Raw genomic sequence first — 6,681 nt, forward strand, 5'->3', positions numbered from 1 at the left:
TATAGCAGTACAGCAATTCCAATTTGAAATTTCCGTTTAGTATTATTATAAAATCCTTGTGGTGCTATTTTTGGCATTTGCGGTTCGCCTAGTCGCGGCTGTAGCGCATTGCGGAGTGTCGGAGGTTTGACTGGCCTCCATCCCGCCGTTTCGCTGTTCTTGTAGCAGATGTTACAGCATCAGCAAGATAGAATCGGATTTCTGAGCTACAATTGTGGCGTTATGAAAAAAAAACACAATTGTGGGCAGACATGGGGTAATCACGATTAGTAATCGCAATCGGTTACGACGATTACAGCATATTCAAATAATCGTAATCGCAATCGATTACATTCGAAAAAAATCCGAAGTAATCGTAATCGTAATCGACTACTTCCTATATCTAATCAATTTCTTCGTGAAAGAACGATTACTTTTTATTTGTGCGTAAACTGAACATTCGTGAACAAGGAAGAGATATTATACCAGGTTAGCACAAATGTCTGATTTTTAAACGTCACTGCACATTATTACGTCAGAAGAATTAACTTTGCTCGTCATTGCGTAAGAAGTATCCAGACATACTAAATAGATATTCGATGTAGGCCTATATTTTAGTGTGATTGTAAGAACACCCGCCATGCTTTATACCAGTTTATAAAATCAATACACTCCAGACGCCACTACCTCGCAGCAGGATAATAGTCACAAGGTGGGTGTCTGATTCCATTGACAACTCCAAGTCGCTTCGACATCTTCCTGTCTTTTCATTGTATCGCATTTTTTTGTGGTGTATTGAACTGATAAAATTGCTAATAAACCAATGATAGTCACTCTCTTCCTATATTTTCAAATACTAACTTATGCGGTGATGTTTGGTTATGCCTAGTTAAACGCAGTTTGAATGTTGCTGCTTGGCGAGCAACTTACGTACGTACACCGGACAAAGATTTGAAATTTTGTACTCGTCAAATGAGACATCACGATTTCCACAACGAAGCATTAAATATCAACAGCGCTGCTGATATGCATCATAACCGAGTCGTTCTTTGCCGTTTCTCGTAACGGCAGATTGCAGTATCTGTATTAAGTGGAACACAGAATTTTATGTTTACTTTATCTTATTATCATATGACTCTACTTGAAGCGGGCACCAATCGTTATTTCGCAATTCTTTACTAAACATTTGGACCTTCCGCCATTACTATCTGCTTATACACTATGTTAGTGTGGGTTGTAGCTAGAATCAGGACCAATACAGCAATTCGCCTTCCCACTCCAAACGTTGGTTTGGGCCCCCATAGGGCGGTCACTTTTCAAGTTGATGACTGAATTTCGTCAATAATATTGGTAATTGCATTATGTTACTACAGTAAATATTAAACCTCTCGCAGCCCCCGATGGTCAGATTTACCGGTAGAGCCGGGGCACGTAATTTATAATCATAATATCCAGTATTGTTAGAAATTACTTTATTTCATGTTGTTAATTCGTGAACTCCCGTCTATTATATAATCAAAAGCTATTGTAGTCGCCCAGACGTAGCAGACTAAATGAAAAACTTTCTTGAGAGGAGAGACTACACACAAATCTTAATTCCTCTGTGGGTGCCCCGGATGGCATTTATAATGTGAGGCTCGGATTGGAAGGACTTTATATTCGTCACGGCTACCCAGCGCGGCTATTAATAATGGACACATAGGCCTACCCAAAGTTTCGGCGAAGTTCTTTCTTTGGTAGCACACTTCGTGGAGTCGCATGTTGGCCGCCAAAACTGCATATGTATTTTGGTGTGTCGTGGCGCGGTAATGACCGGCACCGAAATGCCAATAAGTTATGCACGTTTTTTCCTAAGGGAAGAGGTATGCATTCCAAACTCAAGCTATCTAGAGACATTAAATCGCGAAGCTCGAATAAATTTTTTAATTTAATTAAATCTCTCGAAAATACTAAAATAATTAATGTTCATTTACGAAATACTTTTGTATACTTGTTTGGGGTGTGGCAGTTACGGACCTGGCAAGAATGCAAATCGTTGGGTGCGATAAATCGTCCCGGATAAAGTTAGGCAATGGGTACGTTATGACGTAACATGCAAATGGCATATAATCTGTAAATAAATTTATTATCTCATTAGTTGTTTTCATCGCATACCTTGTATTGTTTTCCAATATATCTTTTAAGATTAGTTCTAAGAAGCAAAATAAATGTAATCGTGAGTAATCATGATTACTTTTCCAATGTAATCGTAATCGTAATCGACTACTTCCCGATTTTGCTGTAATCGTAATCGTAATCGTAATGGCGTGATTCAGAAGTAATCGTAATCGCAATCGATTACATCATGAAGTAATCACCCCATGTCTGATTGTGGGACACTATTTCGTTGGAAACTCTGTGGCGACACAGGGAACCCGTACCCGTACACATATGATTTCTCTTGACAAGTTCATAAATGTGTGTTTTCGTAACTTCTACAGAACAACATGCGTGAACCTCATTAATAATGAAATACGTCTAGACCAGTGGTTCTTAACCTTAAGTAAGCTGTGGAACACTTACGCTAATTTGCAAGCCTTCGCGGAACCCCAAATTCTCCCTGCGGCGTCATAAAAACAAAAACCTACCACAATACACATCTAACTACACATTTAGATAGATTACTGGTGTATAAAATTAACTGTGCATGAACAGAGTATTAAAAGTACGAAACCATTTGAATGTAATTTTCCGTCGATAGGAAAATACTATAATGAATATTTATTGCTAATCAGTGTGACTTTTACTGTTCCGATTCAGATACCAGTTCAGAAATGCCAGAGGCTTCAACTTTGGTGTAATCATATTGTTCGGTCGAAACACAACAACGCGATACGGCTTGCTATAATTACAAGTGAGCTTATCCTTATAAATATTGGAGATCGATTTGGCATTTCACAAGGACGGGGTTTCTGTAGTGACACGAGCACACGACGTATACCAACACGAGGGTCACAATTCGATTACTGCTCGGGACCTAATTGCCTGCAACAAATGATGGCCAAGATAGCGTAGGCTACATCATCACAAATCATATGTATGAGCTGGGTGTCTGTCTTGACCTCACGGAACCCTGGCACCGGCTCCGGAACCCCTAGTTTTCCGTGGGACACCGGTTAAGAACCACTGGTCTAGACGGAAACGGATGTTTGATGTGTGCAAGATTAGATAGTATATCTTGATGACTCGTCGTGCAAGGTGCAACTCTGTAATTGATTGTATAATGACTGCCTTAATTACAAAGCTTCCATTTTTTGCTCTTGGACTCATATACCTAAGTTAAGCTTTATCAGATTCAACAAAGCTGAACTAATAAGTCCCTTTGGCCAAAAAAGAGACTTTACTCGCGTACCATCTGGAAGACCTTCGCGTACCACTAGTGCACTGTAAAAAATAAAAACCTCGATTTACCGCGAAATGTTTGGAAGCACGGTAGCCAGACATTTCGTGGTAATTTAACATTACCGTTGGTCAATGTAAATTGAACTTACATTCGTCCGGTAATCTCACTTTACACGCCAGACTGTAATGTTACAGTCACCTCCGGTATATCCAATCTACATTTTATCCTGTATATTTGCCACTCAGACTGTAATTTTACCGCCTACCTACATACATGCTGTCTGTGTAAATCGGGATTACATACCAGCTTGTAAATTCACGTACATCCCATATAATCGCAAAACAACCTGATGCTAAAATATCGCAAAAGCTTCTTCACAGCCCCAAAACGAGATTGGAACAAACTATATTCATTCATGATTCACGATGAGAAGATTATCGATGGAAAAGTATTGCGGCTGGAGGTCTAATTCTTCTTTAGGAGACATGCAGTAACACGAGTGGTCTCCCACCATCGGCCAAACTTCCAATTGTTTCTCTTTCTCGTCCTCATTCCTTCTGTGTAGCTAGTATCTTGCAGCTCCACTAAAAAGAATTCATGCGTGAGTCGCTATAATAAGCAAAGTTCCTAACCTAGACATGACATTATAAAGACTACTAAGACAAAGAGGGTAACAAAAATATAACAATTTTAGAAGTACCGGTACTGATACATTGTGTGGTGACGGCTCCGCCTTTTACATGATATAGCAGAGATTCATGACCTACTTCACCATGCACTTTATTGCATGCTGTTATTTCTTGACCCCCGATCAGGATTGTCCAATGTCCAGCGTATCGGTAGTGGAAATATATTGAAATCGCCCAAATGTACCATAAAAAAATTCTTTCGTGAGGAGCACACGATTCTGATTCCTGGTCAGATTTAGAAGGGCGCTACTATATTAAAATCGAAAAATTAAGTTATGTTGAATTGCGTGGAGCGCGAAAAAAAATTCCAGAATAATTAAAATCTCTAAAAAAATTGGGAGTGAATTAGTAATTTCAATTTGCATGTCGACGGATGCTAACACATACTAATTGAATTAGATGTTGGCGGCCGCACAAATTCCCATCTCTGGCAGCAGGTTGCCCATCCCTGATCTTATGTCTTACGCCATTGAATCCGTATTCCAGTCTTCAACATTTTTGACAAATTTCCCCAAACTTGTTTAAAAATAGCAAAAAAACATTGGACAGGACATCAATTTGTTTCAAGGTAGGTTGCACTGAGACTAACCCTAATGCTGGTAGTGTCTACAGAGAACAAGGCGTCTTTCTGTACTGCCATGCCCAATTTGATCAGTTTTGGAATTGAATTGAACTAAATTGTGTTGATATAGGGTAGCTTATTTGAGGGCGAAACCGAGCAACCTATATTGCATTGAAGTCTGTCTTACGCAGTGCAGTTCGCCAGCTATTAACAACAGCTATCCAGCGCAACGAGCTTTAGGCTACTGCCAAAGCTATGAAGTAATGAATGACTTACACGTGGGAATTCCTCTAAATCTTCAAAGAATATCACAAATTTGCTTAAATGAAGTTGAGCGCGACTGCTGGAGTTTGAATTCGGCGAGCTTTCTTGAATACGAAATAAGTTTCATCTTCAACAATCGTCTTCTGAAAATGGTTGTGAAACACATGTTTAGTCAGAATTCATACAGACTTTGTCAATTTCTCGCGTTCCCCAGGTTGAGAACCACTGATCTTATGTATTGAAGCGAAAGGTTCCTCATTTGAGGTGGCATGTGTACCAAACAAATCTAGCAGTGGATGGAAACATGCCTATGCTATGGCCCAAAATGACATAAACATACCAAAAGTTTCAACTACTCCGCGGCAGAGTATGTGGTGTCACAGGTCAGTATATAGGTCGACTAACATCCCAAAATAGAACAGAGAATGCGGCGAATGAAATATTTCAATCATGAAATCAAAGTCATCCCGGTGGTGTGCACAGTGGTAGATATTCAAGGTAACGAATACTATGTAGTACTGTACCTTTTACGATGCGTATCCCAATCAGCATTCCTAGGAATCTTCAACGATCGTGTCCACTTTCTTCAAGCACAAGCTTCGCTCCACCCTTTGCTCAAATCTCTATAATGGCCAGACGACGATACGCCACTCAAACGATTTCAAAATAAGTGGTATTCATCCGCTGACATGCCACCAATAATATTTACTGGTCACTGCGTTATAATGTTTGATTTAGGTCGTTTTTTTTTACAGAAACATTTATCATTACATCTAGTCCTTTTCTTTCCCATCTAATTGCGTATAAATTGATATTTAGTCCATGTGATGTCACTACTTACCGTACTTACGTAACCAGACGCTGCTTGTGATGTCACAGTGGTGCGTTGGTTGTTTACTACGAATCTCAGAAAAATCAGTAACGCGTAACGGTAACCTAATGTAAGCTATTACAGGTCGCCTTGTTCGCCATTAACAACTGCTCAACTTAGCATGCGGCGCTGATATTTCTAGTTTCCCGAACAATATTATACATCCTAAACTGATATTCCAACTCATCAGTCCTATCCGTGACAACGAATGTAACCAGCGAGACCGGCCGATAGCCACAGCCTTATAATATAATATAGTGGCTATATCTACGATTGTCAGTTGTTTCTTTTACCCTACTATGTACTGTGCTGAAATTGGTACTACGGCCAACAATTTCCGTATGACAGACCCCAGTCTCGCGAACGAGGTTGAATCAGGTCAAATCACCACGAAAATGATATCAGTAACATTCAGTTCCACGTATACATTGGCTGCAGAGATTTTCAAGCTAATCAATTTTGCCAATAGCCTGGTAAACTTCAGAAACGAGTAACTGTCAGTAATTTTGCGAATAAATTCTGGAAACTTGACTTTAGAGCTAAATTGAGGTAATATTACATATCAAAATGTAAAATTACAAGCTACGCACAGTTATTGGCAGCTACCGGTAATTCGTTGCAAAATTTACGGAGATTTCCCAGTAAATCTACCAGATTTTTTACAGTGTGGTACGCGTACCACAGGTTCGAAACCACTGCCTTTGAGGGTCCCTGAAACGAAATCTAATTATTCTGAAAATTAACATATTTTCATGCTTGGATAAGACAATCATTCAACTGAATCCGACCAATATGACGTTGAGCAAATATTGTTTTGATTGATAGGGAGGGTTTTGACTTGCTGCTGCAATACCGCCGCTATACAGCGGAGGCTTATTATCATCAAATATTGCAAAAGCGGAATGCATGAATTCTGAAGACCCATTCAGTAACA

At 39.5% G+C, this 6,681-nt stretch overlaps 1 long non-coding RNA gene across 1 annotated transcript; it reads right to left on the reverse strand.

Moving 5' to 3' along the window:
* Positions 1-3,769: 3,769 nt before the first annotated feature.
* Positions 3,770-6,411, reverse strand: LOC145433878 (uncharacterized). The gene is made up of 3 exons (XR_013913217.1): positions 5,401-6,411; positions 4,889-5,019; positions 3,770-3,945 (listed from the first exon to the last, which is right to left on the reverse strand). It is a non-coding gene; the product is annotated as an uncharacterized LOC145433878 (long non-coding RNA).
* Positions 6,412-6,681: the final 270 nt, after the last annotated feature.

The sequence above is a fragment of the Botryllus schlosseri genome, chromosome 2 (assembly GCF_051294905.1).
Source record: "Botryllus schlosseri isolate E-star chromosome 2, Bs_hap1, whole genome shotgun sequence".
Taxonomy (NCBI): domain Eukaryota; kingdom Metazoa; phylum Chordata; class Ascidiacea; order Stolidobranchia; family Styelidae; genus Botryllus; species Botryllus schlosseri.